The sequence below is a fragment of the Anguilla rostrata genome, chromosome 7 (genome assembly GCF_018555375.3).
Source record: "Anguilla rostrata isolate EN2019 chromosome 7, ASM1855537v3, whole genome shotgun sequence".
In the NCBI taxonomy this organism is placed as follows: domain Eukaryota; kingdom Metazoa; phylum Chordata; class Actinopteri; order Anguilliformes; family Anguillidae; genus Anguilla; species Anguilla rostrata.
In genome coordinates, this window is record NC_057939.1 from 14,449,448 (window position 1) to 14,466,458 (window position 17,011).

The 17,011-nt window shown below is 38.3% G+C and overlaps 1 protein-coding gene across 6 annotated transcripts in view; it reads right to left on the bottom strand.

Annotated features, from left to right (window-relative positions):
- Positions 1–17,011, bottom strand: part of mgat4c (mgat4 family member C) — a 138,184-nt gene that overhangs the window by 108,847 nt on the left and 12,326 nt on the right. For all 6 annotated transcript variants that reach the window (XR_010331196.1, XR_010331198.1, XR_010331197.1 and 3 more), the window contains exon 2: positions 3,618–3,756. The gene's annotated coding sequence lies outside the window, so the exon portion shown is untranslated. The remainder of the gene's footprint in view (positions 1–3,617; positions 3,757–17,011) is intronic.

Genomic DNA, 17,011 nt, shown 5'->3' on the forward strand with positions numbered 1-17,011 from the left:
TACGATTATTATACTATTGATTATTAATTACATTTCTTGACCATTCTCTTAGGGGGCATGTATTTAACCGTATTACGAATTTATGTAGTACATGAAATCAATGTAAATCCGTGTTTCTCTAGCACAGTTCCACGAACCCGGCACCTCTGCCTTTCAACACAGCGATTTTGATCTTTGCTCGTTTCTCTATCCATAAATTAAATTATGCATAGATAAAACAGCATCAAACGAGTTCCTGGAAAGAGAACTGTTGGGAAATCGCACCTGGCTGCAATGACCGCGCACTTATGCTGCAATGATGCTGAACAGGTGGCTTTACAGTGCTCGCCTGAAGCTGCTGGACAGATGCTTTGGAAGGATGCTCTTGCAGCTTAATGAGAGGGCTGAGAGTGAGTGACACTTGAGTGAAACAGTTTTTTGAGAAGAGAGTCAGAAAATTCACTGCTGTGCCTTTGGGCAAACAAACAAGCAGGGGAAAGCAGATGTCATCATTTTCTTCCCTGCCAGGAAAAAGGCAGATATATTGATCAAAGATGTTTCCCTTGAACAGTGGTTCAACAAGACACCCACCTTTCTGGTACACCTTTTTGGTTCATGAAAGGTAGCTTACTAACCAGCGAAAATGTCCTCTTCTATAGCACATACTGTAAGTTACAATTAAGTGCTAAAGTTTTGAGATGATAGAGACACCCTTTGCTATCTTATGGTTAAGGTTAAAATAACATTAGTTTACAACATTGTAAGTTAATTGAATGAGGATTGTAGATTTCTGAGGGCAACACTGTCTTTTAGCAGACATGTTTTTATATACAGTCAAACTATGTTTGCCCCTTTCTGAGCATCTCCTTCAATAGCAATTTTTATGGTGACACCACCCTGAAAAATACAGTTCATCAAGACCATGTCAATTTTGTTTAGGACAAAAGTCACAAAGAGAATTCAGCCACCCGGTTGTGACACCAGTGCTTAGCCACAGCAGAGGAAAAAGCAGGTTCCAATGACCGGCAGCATTGCAGCCTGACAGACTGGTCTACTGCCTTAAGAAGATTTACAAACAAATTATTGGACGTATCCCTTTAACACAGCCTTTAGCTACTGCCTTTTTTTAACAAAACAATCTGCAACCCCAAATTTAGATACTAAAAATAAACCCTGCTGTTTACCAACCTTTGCCACTCAAGCTTGAAAGGAAATGTAATTCCACTCAACAATTTAATGGAGATGCTGTGTTCAGTCCTGAAATGGCAACATAATTCTTCTCAATGCATCCATTTATTATTAATATTTGTACCAGTGTGTTTTTGTTCCTTCTTCCTCCTTGTTTTTGTCCCCCTGGGCCTGTTCCATATCTGACTTTGTTATGTTCGTGCCACTCAATATTTTGAGAGGTCAGGAGGTTTCTTGCAAAATCACTTACTGGTTAAATCCCACCAACAATTTCACAGCCGAGCAGCCAAATACTGGTCACTAGACACTGGGGTGAGGTGGGGGGTGGGGGGTGGGCGGGTTGAGGTGTCCTATCACTGCACACCTTGATGACATCCTCACTATGCCATCACTAAATCCTTTTCCCCACCAGCACATCTACTTAGCTTCTTCATGGATTAAATGTGTGGTTGTTGCCAGTTTATTCAACAGAATGACCGCAACTGTACCTTGCTATCAATGACCACAATATGGCATCCAGTCTGCTGAATTCTAAAACATGCATGTTTTGGCAAATGGTTTAGCAAGTTTAAAGGCTGATGAAAATTTGGTTACGCACATTTTGTACCCTTCCCCAACTGCCTCCATTTTTCCCAAAATTATAGGTATCCACATTTTGACTTGAAAGCAAAACAAATGTGTGAGTTTTAGGACCAGAGGGAAAAATATTCTTACCATTAGCCTTCATCTCCCGCACAAACTCAGGGGGTCATTAGAGCTCAAATAAAAATGGCCAGATAAATAAATCCCCAGGGAGATGAGTGCAAAACTGCAGCAATATGAAGAAAAACAGACTGATATAACACGCCGCTCTCTGGGCGGATTGGGTCTGATATGAGCGAAACCGGTTTCAAACAGTTCATCTGAGCCCTCTGGGAATTCAGGGGGGAAAAAAAGCAATCTGTGCAGATAATGGTGAGTCTGTCAGCGCTAGTGTTTTGAGAAGAGAAACAGATGCTGGACCCCGAAGGATGAGATCTAGGTACACAGCACATCACACCAATGAAACATGACCTGTCAGCCAATAAATGGCCCCCCTTTTGTGTGCATCTCTGATCCTGATCTAATAACGGTCATGTGACAGCGGCTGAGCTTTGTTTTATCAGGCAATAAGTTGCGCTCACACCGCAAGGCTCACATTTCAGATGTGAACTACGCGCAGTTCAGCGGTTCACTTTTGAACGGAGTTAAAAAGCGCTCGTTTCCCTATGACAATTTGTAAGGAGGGAACCGTTCATTTTTTCCACGGACAGCATCCATCACAGAAAAACTTAGATCATTAAAAATAAACGGAGTGGAATTATTCATGAACATATCAATTTGCCAAAATCCAAGACATGATTTTTTATTCATTTGAATACTTCCAGCAAGCTTTTTCACAGGGACAGCTTCTGTCATCTTTCACCCAGACTCATTTTTCATTTTTTAATGTTACTCATTCCAATTGTTAAAATGTAAGGAGCACAGCTCATTTGCAGTAACCTATAATATAATTTCAAACCATACACCCACAAGTGAATGTACTATATTTTAAGACACACGCTTTGTGGACTGTTTTTTTTAAAATAACTAATAATAAAAAACCCTTATAATCAACTGGTCAAGTATACCAACTGGTACATGTTCTCTGATATAAATGTAATGGCTTCCCAGTATGTGTAATAATTTTTTTTTCATATAGTTTTTATGTAGGACACAATTATGTGACATTGATGATTTTTCTGGGGAGAAAAATTTCAAACAAAGTTATTTTGATATTGTTGTTGTTTTCTTTAAATTGATGAGGTTCTGGTACAAGGCCTTTGATATATGAGTGGCCAGGCAGCCTCAAAGCAAGATGAAGATCATCCAGTTAAATATTTTAACTTGATTGCTGTGAAATCCAATGCACTTTTAAGCTATGAGGTGGGACAAATCTCATCAGTGCACAATGTTCTAAAAAAACCTTTCTAAACTGAATGAAGTATAGCATGTATGTGTGAACCCATTTCAGCCAAGAGCAATCATGTAAAAATATTGTAAACAGATGACACAGAGCTTCCACTGATTTCAAAATGTATGGCACAAAATCAAATAAATGAATATTGCATCAAATAAAGCATAAGATCTGTGTCTGACCAAACCTGACTGTGACAGTTAGACACTTAACCTCATTACAATGGGATCTTACATTTTTCATTCTTAAATAGAACACTTATTCATTCAAGTGACCACAAAAATTATTGTGTTAATATACTACTTAAAGAGTTAAAATATTACAGCTGATCGAAAATAAGATAACCACAGAAGAACCGCAGCAGGAAATCCAAAATAAACAGCAGTTGGTGACCTAGGCTTGCAAAATCAGGAAAATGTTGAAGCACATACAGTATTAAAAAAAGTACAATATAATAATAAAAAGCAGAACCCACCTCCTGTTAAGGAGAGGAGTTCCTCCTCCTGGTTCTGGCTCTAGGCTTCAGGATCTTCCCCCTTTTAAACGTGAGTTCTGGAAAAATCCAGATCTCATGGGCAACGTGTTTTTCGAAGAACTGAGGGAGCTTCTCGTCTCTGTGAAGCAAATAACAGGAAAACAGACTTTTGTTATTCCTTGAAAAATATTCTGGATGGCAGAGATAAGGAACTGCTTCTGCGGCATTTGATTCCTTTCTTCAGAGCTTTAGAAAGGTTCTCGGTTTACTCCAGAAGAAATGTCAGAGGCCCTTCAGCTGTGAGCTGTGAGGGTTTGCCTCAGGCAAGGAGCTGCCAACTAAGGGGAAGACGCAACAGAGGAGCTGCTTGAAGTCAGCTTAGAATTTTACAGGATACCGCTGTTGTGGAATCGCCAAGATATCTGAAGGATCCTTGGAGAATACAACACACGGGTTCATGAATTCCAAGTGTTTATTATGTAATTCAAGATGCATACCACACAAAGAGAAAAAAACATGTTTCCACTTTAGCATTTCCATACGCTGCTATATTAACTCTTGTAACATAGAAAAAATTAATGAGTGGAAAAAGACCATGAAAATCCAAAAAAGAATAGAATAAGTGACACATGAGGATGCTTATAATAGTAAAATTTCAATGGTGTGCAGGAATGTAAAGAATAATTACAAGAGAGGCATCCTTTACTACTGAACAATGTGTGCATTGCATGTATTTAAAGAGAATAAGTGTTCTACAATGTCATTGCCAAAGTTGTAATTGTAGTTCTAAGACACCTGGAACTATAATGATGTCTCAGTTTAACTAGATGAATAAATTAAATCCTTCTCACCTCAGAAAGTGTGCAGTAAGTATTCCTTTTGTTGCAAAATGGCTGCAATGCAGCTACAACAGAGGCTTGTCTGGTGCATTAATACAATTTGTACTGATAGCGCTTTCAATAATTACCAGTTTCAGAACTTTTTCTTCGCACAGGACTAATTGAATTTTCTTACCACAAGATACCCTGAAAGAACAATCTTGACTAAGTGGTATTACGCCTTGCTGGGTGGCAGTGGCAAAAGGAGGAATGGAGACATTTTGACAAGGGCATGGAATGAAGCTTTCACTGCCGTGTGGCACGAATAACAAGCATGTGATCTCCATAGTCCCCGCTTTTGTGCAGAGGCAGTGGGAAACCGAATCAACACGAGAGGCAATTACACATCAGTGCTAAGATATCTCTCACCACCTGCGTGCCACTGAGAATAAACACCAGTCAGATTATCCCTACTCCCAGCCTGAGCTGTGTTTGTTCACCGTAACAATATTTACTTCCTCAAGGCTATATTTACCAGAAACATCATGTGTCTTTGAAGCACATGGCTCCATCCATTGAAAGGGTAAAATGTCTTGCGGTGACCAGATCTCTCTTTTTTTTGCATCACTGTGGTCAGACCTTCAACCTATCCACACAAAGACCACTTTACATCAATGGGTTAATGTCTCACTGTTGTGTCTGACTTAAGACCAGGCTTGGATGAGGAGATAAACCAAATTGCTGTGCCTCCTGCTTTATAGTGATATAGATATTATGAAAGTTGTGTGTGTTTTACAGGGAATTTTGGGAGGGAAATATAGTCAGTGGGAGGTTATGAACTGGAAATTAACTGATGCAATGTGTAGTTCCTCTAAATGTATTCTAATGTGATAATGATGGCATATGCAAAACATGTTTATTTATTAATCTACTTTGAACTGAAAAATCATCTGAGATTTTGTCTTTCATTTCAAGCGATAATTTGAGATATTATATAGCCTTTTATTTATTGTATCATAACTGATCAGATTGAAAAAGCCAGTTGATGATGAAAATTTGGGATCTTGAAAGAGTTCACCCATTCTGCTCTTCTAACATTCTATTTGACCAACCTTACCAATGTGAACTAGTCCAAGAATTTTTTACAGACATGCAACATTTTAATGAAAATATGTATGCTTGTAGGAATTGTGAAAAATGAGAGTGAGGACACACCTGCCCATAAGAACCGGTGCCAGGTGTGATTTTGACAACCTATGCAGAACGTACATTCAGAGGAGCACAGCTAACTATGGTTTTCCCTGTTGCAATGGCTTGCATGCAGTGCCATCTATTTAAAACATGCAAAGGGATGGGAGCTTATGCAGGACCACACTACCAATGAACAGGCAACAATGAAATGATGTGCATGACACACTCATGCAGCCCTTTCTTTGGAGCGAGCCCTTTCTTTTGCAGGTCCAATCTACAGACGGTGAATTATATTAGCTTTTCCATATTCAGGCTTAATTTCCTGGCAGGATGATTATGAATACGAAGGCACCAATATTGAGATGAGTATCATTCATTTTTAGAGCAGATGTTGTAGAAGTCAGGGCAATACTTTAAACGTGCAAGGACTGGAGATGGGAAGCATGGCCAAGCATTCAGGAAGTACATCTTGTCTAAAAGCCATGACGGTTAAATGCTAACAGGCTGCTGGTTTCCAGGTGTGAAAAATGTAGTGCACTTAAACATCATTGGGCAGATTTATGAGTTGAATCAATCCAAGTGTTTGAGTACTTTTCGTGAAGATAATAAGCTGGTTACTGAGCAGGACACAGCTAAACACAGAGCTGGACACAGAGTTGAACACTGAGCAGGACACAGAACTGAACATTGAGCAGGACACAGAGCTGAACACAGAGCAGGACACAGAGCTGAACACTGAGCAGGACACAGAGTTGAACACAAAGAGTGGACCAGTGGCTATCATATAGGGTTGTGCAGGCCAGATATACGTCCCAATGCAAAGATTCACCTGAATTTTTTATCATCATTAATGTAGGGCTCTGTAGAACATCCAAGAAGCACTGAATATTCAAGGCCCTGGGTCTCACAACCAAGCAAACTGTGATGAGGCAGGTACAGAAAATAGGGTACATAGTATTACTCTTACCCTCCCAATGAAACACTGAGTATAAGCACAGTACAATAACAGCACAGTACTCTATAAATACACTAAAGTAATTCAAAAGCAAAAAATGAAAGATTTGTGATTTTTCCTTTTTCAAAGCACTACACTGTACAGAGGATTCTGTGATCATTGGCTCTGTGTTCACTGAGCCAATCAAAGAGCTTGAAGCTGGTGACATGTCCTTAAAACTGGTCAATTTGTGGCTGTAACTTAACAAGAGGAAAACGTCCCTTATTACACCTAATCTGAAACATGCCACCTTTTTGTAAAAATATAATAGGCAAAACAGAAAGTCTTCTATATTTTATGTTAACTACAGCGCATTTAACTGTCAGCGAAACCTGCGAGGAGGCCATCTGATGAGTCAACTGAAGCTAAGTGGCTAAGACGTCAGTCAATTCGCAGTCTCGGAACAGTCTGTTCTCACTGGCTTCCGCTAAAAAACCAAGTGCTTCTGTGCTTCTGCACTCCAAGAATAGACTGCTGACACTCACTCGCTGTGCTTTAATGGCTTATGGCTTTTCCCTTTTATGTATATTTAAAAATAAAAACGGTTTTATTTCCACTATGTTCTCAAAATAAAGACAGAGGAACATAAAACGCTAGGTGTCAAGTACACAGAGGTTCAAGCTGCGTTTATCAGAATGATCAGCATATTGGGTAGTACACATTACATATAATGCGTCAAGGCACTTACCGATAAACCATGCTCTTCTATCCATCAGTGTCCAATGAACATGTAATCTAATCTACCACAACACAACGCATTTCCGGCATAACTGTTTCACTTGCTTCCCGTGGAACATTGTATTGGGAAATGTATAATTTTATGCATTTATACATGTGCAACCAATGAGATCCCCACATATTTTATAGTAGCAGTTGGTTGTCATGATTTTGTGGTGGAAATGTTCTAAATTTGTAAATGTTTGAATATATATTTTTGTTTCTATGACCAAATGGAGCAAATGTACTTTTTCTATCAGGCACCTAAGCACAGTCACCATGCAGTTTAAATTAAGAAAAAAAATGTTCTAATACACATTCCAGAAAAAGGTATGGGATTTTAACTACAGCAATATTATAGCATACAATACAACAATTCTTGTAGAATGGAATATAATACAATTTGCCATATAGTCTTGTAGACAGTTTAGGGTTGTTGTTTTTTTGTGTTTTTTTTTTTAAGGGTGGACTATGCAGGGGAATTAGAAATCCAGAGGTTCTCCATGCTGTAATCCCAAGTCACAAAGTTGTTTCAATTACTACATCAAAACAAACTATTTATGTTGGGTCTCTCTCATAGTGAAACAAACATGCCTTTCCTACTGTACACTAGGAATGTGAAGTATGGTTTTCAAAAGCATAAAAGGGTTATTATTGAAGAAGAAATTTTCCATCAAAGAGAGAGAGAGAGAGAGAGAGAGAAAGAGGCTGCCTTTTTGAAATTGGTGTAGCAGAAAGGGGGGAGGAGGAGGGAAAGATAATAATGTGGTAGGTGCAGAATCGAAAAGAGGTTCCTCCTGTGATGATCACAAAATCTAGACAGAACTGATATCACCAATCCCTGCAGTCCACAGCATATTGACTACATATTTGCAATAACATGAATGGTTTTAAGACACATTTTCAAGCTGTTGCTTTCATAAGAACAAAAACAAGACCAGGTCTTGTTTTTGTTCATACTGGCCGACCAATGGTGTAACTTCATCAGTCACTCACTCAGTCACAGACATTCACGTTTATAGGGCTGGCCCCGCTGTTGCGGTCCAGCCAACAAGTAGTATCATAGTAAGATGATTCAAAATTTTGATCGATGATCATGAATTCAAAGATCCACTTCTCCAAATTCAAACCCCAACCTCACCCTCTCTTCTCTGTTCTGGTTGTCCCCTTTATACCCAAAGCATGTGTTCAGAAGAATGGGATGTCAGCTGCCCCTGCTTATCATACCTCAGTATGCAATTAATTCCCCAACAGACTTGAGTCGGAGGAAGACACAGCTCAACAGACAGACTTGTGGGCACCTGATTGATCAGAAGGGGCTTCTAGTGTGCAATGAGACTCATCCTGTCATCCTGGCTGACTGAAACCCTCCAATCACAGTGTGTTGCCATGACAGGGATGACAGCCACAGTGGGCACTCACAAGGTCTAGATTGGACACCAGACCGTGTGGCTTATACATACGCAAGAACAGCACCATTACAGGATGAGACACTGAGCAGCCCACCCCCTTGCTTCTTTTCCATGTTTACATGGCTGCAGCCCTGTTTAGGGCAGCGGTGTAATGTAATGGCTAAGGAACTGGCCCCGCAGCTTTAAAGTTGTCGGTTCGATTCCCAGGTGGGGCACTGTCATTGTACCGTTAAGCAAGGTACATATCCTGATTTGCTTCAAACAATGTCCAGCAATATAAATGGATAGTTTCAGCTTCATGTCAGCAGTAAGGGGTTTTTATGCCAAAAAAACTAGGTTCTGAGGAAGCATTATTTCAAAATAAAAGCCAAATGGAACCAAATGAATAGAAAATTCAGCAAAGAAAATGTCATATGAAAATGAGGATAAAAATATCTTTGATAAAAATATGTTTTATACGATAATCAGGAATTTCAAAATCAGGAAATATAACACCAACAAATCAGAAATCAGGAAGAAATAAGAAAGATTTTATAGGGTCCTTAACAATTAGAATGCATGACAGTGTTATTGAATCTGCTGGTAATTTCTATGGGGTAATGGTGCTTGGGCCATGATTCCTTTTAACATTCTAATTGTAAAAGTCTCACATGTGGTCTGAGGCAAAAGACATGAGAAAGACCTTGCGATTCATTATTGTAATTACACTGCCAGAGTTCAATGATTACACTCCTTCTTGTGTCTGACTGTTTTAAATTAAAAGCAGTGATTTGATAAAGGCCACTGCAAGCAAGGCAATATATTATAGGTCCCAGGGGTTGGGTTTGGGGGTTATTAGTTTGTGGATCAGATTTAAATCCACAGGAGGTTAATGGCTTTAATTTGGGGAGAAAGACCATGAATGTATTACCCTCATTAAATAAGAAATCTTTCGAACGCTGTATACCTCTGGGACAAAAATATTTTGTGAAATTTTATGAAAGATGAGGATATTTATGTTTCACATGCAAGGACTACATGTTCCTGAATTCTGCAGATAATTCTGTAATCAGGTCATTTCAGCACTCTTGTCAGCACAGTGGCATGATTTAGAATATCAGCAACTCAATATACTGCTTTTCTTATAACAACCGCTGGCAATAGAAAATGTGAACTTTAGTTAGTGTTAAAAATCACACACACAAAAAAAAAATCAGTTAGCTGAGTCAGCTGCTCACATTCCGAACGTGTTAATCAATTGGAAAATGTGAAACCCAAAACATCTGAAAAAAAAAAATATCTGCGCTATTTGCACAAACAGCACAAGCAACCAGGTTTAACTAACCAAACTTGGTAGGTCTTGCCAAAAAGCTGGTGGACAAGACACATACATAATGTTGATGTGGAATACGAATAAATAATAGGGAGAACACTGAACTCACTTTTTCAGTGAACTTAAATGACCTCCAGTGTGGCCATAACTTTGTCTAGGACCCCATCTAGCAAATCTCCACTTCATAAACATGAGAATGAAGCCTCTAATTGAGATCCGCTTTTTCAAGCACTTCATATACTTGTGTAAAACCTTTTTCTCCAATTTGTCATAATTATAAATACATTTTACAGCACAGTGGCAAGTTATTAGAAGAACTAGCTGGCTTTTCGGCTGTGTGCATTCACTCACTATCAGCACAGTCTTCGTGATGCACCCCCCCCCCAGCAGTACATAGTTGGATTACTTGGCAATGGCTCGACCCTTTGCCACCAATGAGAGCTCATTTGAAAGGTTTAATTGTTTAATTTGTTCTGTAATTTCATTTACTCAAACTTGAACTTATTCCTGTGCAGATAAGCAAACGTCTGCAATACAAAATACTTCTGTACTAAAGAGAGCATGGGGTGGTCAGATAAACCAGCCAGGTTCTAAATGGATTCTAGCCAGACTGAGTTGAAAATAGCACCTGACCTAGCTAACAGTGTTAGCTTGAATACAAGCAGATGCATTTTGGATTACAGACACATGTACATAGACAAAGAAGCCAGTATTGTGTATACCTAAAGTATATAATTTGAATCCAGTTGAACATGTTTCATATGATGAAGAGAAAACATAAGGCAACTAGCCCCCAAAACAAAGAAGAGTTGAAGATGGCTGCAATACAGGCCCAGCATCACCAAGTAGTGAATGAATCGAAAACAACAGTTTTCCAGCAGGAAGGGATACTGGTGGCTCCATAATGATGTGAGATGTATTTTTCCTGTGCATTCTGGGTACACCTGACACCATTATAATGCAAAGTTTATGTCAATTGTTACTTAATGGTACTGAGTGATCATCTTTATATTACAGCATTTATTTCCTACAGAGGGGGCTGTCTTTCAAGATGACAATGCCTCCATCCACAGAGAACTGACCCAGTAGCTTGAGGAGCATGACACTGATGTTACATTATCCATATGTATGGCCTTCTCAGTCGGCAGATCTGAACCGAATAATGCATTCATGACATTTTCTGGAATGATCCCCTTCCATAAAATAAGCCTGAGTTAATGGACCTACTGGCACAATGGAGTTATGACATTAAGGATTCCATAAATGGAGGACTTTATGTCATGATGCAGGTGCACTTGATGGCCCAACACTCTATTAAGTGTAAAGTATATAGATATTTACACATTAGTTCACCAACTGTAATTCATTTCTCAGAAACTTCTATAATATTTAAATACAAACAGCTTGTTCATATGGGAGCTGCACCAAAAATTCTACCAGCCAGGAAGATTTCCAGATTCAGTGCCCTAGTCAAAACTTAAAGACATTAACCACAATTATTCATCATTATGATACATCAACCATTTCTGGTCAGAACAAACGGTTGAAGATGATCTTACAACCAGTTCTTGTTTAATTAAAAATAAAATGAAAAACATTAATGTAAAAAGAAGTTAGCTGTTAATGGGTGATCCTTTATTCACATGTGGCACGCTTATTAACCTTTCTTTCTCTTCTTTATTTAAAAGTCCACAAGCTACCACAAGGATACATAAGTACAGAGTATAGCTAAAAGTATATTGCCTAATTGTGTCAAAACCAGACTAGGAGCAAATAGCCGATTGATGTCTATTTATCGATTCCTAAATTCATTAAGTAGCATGAGTGTAACACACAAAATATAAAATTGTTTTACTTGTTTTACTAGGATAAGTATTTTCAGGATAAGTAGTTCTAATCACAAACAACTAGTTTGCTTTTATCACATGACTGATCAATTATCTTTATGAACAGCATGTATTGTGTGAACAATTATTTTAAAAAAGAGCCCAACTTAATGTCTATGAATGATATGCATTAAATGCAGATGAGATTGGTGGTTGTTCTTACTAATGCCTTAAAATCACATTACGTAAAGACAGCAAGCATTAGATGTTCAACAATGGATTAATATGAGCATGCCATATCCAGTATTAACAAAGTAATTACAATTCCTTAAGCAAAGGTTGCCTTTATGTTCTTTAATTAGTGTAATTGATAACAGTAGAAAAGCGCTGTGGCACTTTAATCACACGGACACATCTATTGCTGTCAGAAAGAAAATTAAATACAACCTGAGGGGTATTACTTGCCATGACCATAGGGGAGAAATAAAAACAAGGACAGCAATGTATGACTACATTTAGTGAATAGCTAATAATCAATTAATGGCTGTTCTATTAAATTAATAACTAGCATGTAACATGGATTCAGTTAATGACTGATAATATGCAATTAAGAGGGAAGAAGAATATTATAAGTAAAAGGAGAGTAATTCCTGCTTTTTTCCCAATTTACTGTCATGACAGATTGTATTATAGTATATTCATATTTACATCTAGTTTAAAATACTTTTTCAAGAAATATTAATTTTCTTATTGAAATGTATTAATAGCGTATATCACTTGCATTCATATTTTTATTTTTCGATATTAAATCCTAAAGTTAAAGAATATTGAAGTTAAAATCTATTTTAACACAAGGTAATCACACAATTACCTTAAAGCAGTCCAATATTATGAACTACACACTGTGCTCTTCTAGGTCATGATAATTTAAAATTCCATTTGACAGTATAAATGAACAGATCCCATGACCAGGGTAGTGCATTCAAGCTTTTGTGCATCTTCTGGTTGTAATGCTTTATCAAAATCGTTGTTTTAATCCATTCAGCATTGACACCAAGAAGAGAAACACCGCCCTTCTGGAGGTATAATATAACTCTTCGCAGAAAATTCACCCACATTGATGAGCCACAGCCTTACCCCTACCAAACAGAGTATAGACAAAGCACTCTATTCAGCCTGACCACAAAAGTGCATTAATAGATGCAATAATTAATTGTAGAGCAGAACTATAATTGCTTCATCTGGCACAAATAGTACCTATCAGCCTTCTCATTGAGATTCATTCAGGTCCATTATAATACAATGAAATGGTAAATTTCTAATAACAAATGCAAATGTAGTCCAATGTAAGCACAAGGTCTGCGCTCGACAGCAGCAGGGAAAATGATGGGCAAGCAGACAACGCACGCTTTTAAGCAAAAACTCATAATTATGAAACAATGAGATTGTTCTCCTTGTCAAAACAGGGGCTAAATGAAGGTGCTATGTATTTACCTCATGCTAGTGATTCTCTGCCATCAAGGACTTGGATGAGGGAAGGACAACCAAAGAAACACAATATGGAAATTGTGCATCTAATCAACAACTAATCATTGACTGGCCATACCGGCTGATGCCAATGCTGACATCGCCCAGTCTTACATGGAAGACATTACAGGCATTTGGCAGACGCTCTTATCCAGAGCGATGTACAACAAATAAGTACAGGAACGCAGACATCAGCATATAAAGGAAATATGTAACATTGTTAATTCAACAAAATATTTCAACTTGCTAACAGTACATTATTAAGCAAAAAGCATGAGTCTAGAGAGCTACTGTACTGAACCTCTGTATAGCCTGGCTTGTGAGTGTAGTTGGTAACGATGTTAGCCTGTTAGCTTTTGCCTGCCTGGAGGTTGAAGCTAATACAGTAAGTATTATCAATTCTATTAGGATAATAATTACCATATATAATAATAAATTATTAAAAATATAGATAATTATATGTAGGCCTGGGATGGGCTGGTACAGGTTAGATTACTCAGATTGCTGGGAAGCAGAGGTTACAAGGTCATTAAGGGGTGCTCTTTCTGCTGGACCAAATAAATGCCTTTGCCAGAAATACTCTTGAGAAATCACTCAAAATCAATATCTCCTGAACTGTATGGCCTGAATTCAATTAAAATTTAGTTTTGACAAATAATTGTAAGTTAAATAAATACATTAGGTGAGTTAATTGTGGCAAGCTCTGTTAAGCTCTAACCTCTATGTGCAAAAAAAAAAAAAAAAGATAACATTTTATTGTGTTTAAAAATTAAAGGCAAGTGTTGATTGAATCCAGGCTTATGGCTGGGAAATCAGACTAATGCCTCTGAAAATGACCATATCAATTATGTTTACAGCAGGATATTCACTGCCAAATCCTAATCTTACTCTAGAACCGCCAAAAATTGTTGTTCTCAAAAAAGAACAAGGCAGCACGTCCAAGTTTACAAAGAGTGCATTACTTGTATCGCACTCATTACTTTTTCTAGGTACTCGAAATGCTAATGCATATTGACTAAAAAGCCTTATTCAGAGCGTACACCTTACTGAATTTGTACGACCATTTGTAGCAGGTATATTACAGCTACAGAAGAAAAACTGTATAGAATCAAGGGGCTTGCACTAACAATGCCATGACCTGGGCCCGTTTTATTAAATGTATTTATGGATGTAGAGAGGCCGTAGCCTGCATTGAGCTGTTGGTCTCTTTCCATATCTAGTAGGAGCATCACTGAAAAAGCCTTTTGCTATTTTGGAAACACTGTGAGTTATGGGCAGATTGAAAGCCATGAACCGAGCCTGCCCTGGGGTGTTTCTGACAGCACCGCAGAGGAAGTACACTTTATGTCTTTAAGAATGTATGCTGGGCTAAATTGATAGCAAAAATAGATAGCTTCCAGCCAGGGCCCATGAGAGCCAGGACTAAATGGCTAAATTAGCCTTTTCTTTTTTATGGTTACAGTGTCAATTAAACTCACACGAGTTCTCAGAAGTTGGAAGAAAAGGTTATGATGTCAACAAACCAGCATTTATTACAATATCATAAATAAATAAAAAAATAAAAAACACCAATTATCCAAACTAAATAAACTGGCTCTCAACGCAAGTTTAATGTATCTTCTGAACACAACCCTGATCACAATTTTAAAAATTAATTAACTGGGACTGTTGGCATATGAGGGAATTGCCGTTGTATCTACTAGAAAGATGTTTCACCTGAGCTGCCTCAACGCAATGGTTCATTTGACAGAGAATGCAAGCGTTTGCTAAACCATATAAATAAATAAAAACAGTTACATGTACATACCCATGCATCAGGCAGAAAGAAAATAATGCTTGTGATTTCTATCATCTACGACCTGATTCCACAAGGTCCACTTTTGTTTAGAGATCTGACATCCATGGAGGTTACAGAGCAAATATTTCACTATCACCCCCTACACTTTCACCAGAGAAACCTGGAGCCCGGTCCTGCTGCAAGTCATATGGAGATAAAAGTGGGATGTCTGACAACCCGTATTAAGCCCTTTCTAACAATCAACCTTGGTCTGTAATTTAACCCAGAGGCATGAGTTGAGAGAGCATATTATGCCTGCCCACCCAGCACCAGTGGTAACTGTAAAGTAGGTATCTGTGAATCACTCACCACATGCTTGCATCCCGCACCCTGTCTATCTTGGCCATGAGATCATGTGACATCACTTGCAGAGTTCTAATATCTGCAGTTTTCCCATGGGGCATATCACAGTGTCATAACAATGTAACTGCTGCATACAGCTGATGCTTGATGGAATGTCACAAGATGAGTTTCAGATATGCCATTTTTTATGATGCTAACATCTCCTGTGGGTACTGGCAGAGGTAGACTAATTATGCGCCATTGGGTCACATTTAATATTATGTGCAACTTCATCAGGCATTCATGAAGCATGCATGACACCTTCAAGGTCTGTCAAATATTTAGTAAAGTCAGTCTTTAGCCAACCTCAAGAGCCCAATGCTCATAACGGCTTTAATTCCAGAAAATGTAAAAAGATGTACCTTGAAATTTGTGGCATCCAGGCTGAAGATGGTAGCTTGTTTAAAGTCCAAGTCAGTTCATGTCAGAAAAAGCTGTTTGCCTTTTTAGCTGCGACCGAAGCTCTATAGCTCTGTCTGTCGGTCTGTCGGTCCACAAAAGTGTCCCACCCCGTAGCGGCCACAGTTTTCGGCCTGAAAGTTACTTCGCTGAGTAACTTTCAGGCCGATTGACCAAGAGGGGGCGTGGCAATGGGCGTGGCCTATCACAAAAAGGCGAATAACTCCCGAATGGATTCACAGATTTGCACAAGATTTTGTGGAAAGGTTGGTCAAAGGTTGGCCAAAGATGAAGTCACATGTTTGTGTGAGGGTGTGTGCGTGGATGCATGCACACATGGATGCATGCACGTGTGCGGTCGCTGCTATTGCGGATTCGTGCTTGTTACAATACAGTAAACCCCACTATTATAAATGCATTAGTCATAAAAATGTATAAAATACATCATAGCCACAAAACTAATAATTACAGTGCAAATAATGCAGTGCATTGTAAAATGTATCATGCATGACTTAATTTAAATGAAATTTTTTTTTCGTAGTTTGCCTGTTTTGTATGACACTTTTCAGATGTACAACATAATTTTACTGAATCAATAACAGGTAAGCAGCACAAACACTAAGTCAAATGGATGCTCCCAAACTGAAAAACATTTAACCTGGCGTGGCAGTTTCACTATATAGCCATAGTAATGGAACATTATAACCACAATGTTACAGGTAAGAGTATTTTAGACAGATTCTCATTACTAAAAAGATATTAGCTGGCAACCCTGAATTTCAGTGTATTTACAGTAATGAGTCATATCTACAATGAGGATGGCATTTTAGCATAACAATAAAGTGGCACTGTGAAAAGGTAAGGTTCCAACACAGCAGGCCATTTTAATGGCTGATCATGGCACTTGGGACAAGAGTGACAAGATTGATGTTATGCAATTTAACATAACTTCTTCCACAATAATTGTGCAATGATCAGCAAATGGCGCAGCGTTTCTTAGCAAGTCAATTTGAATTTGA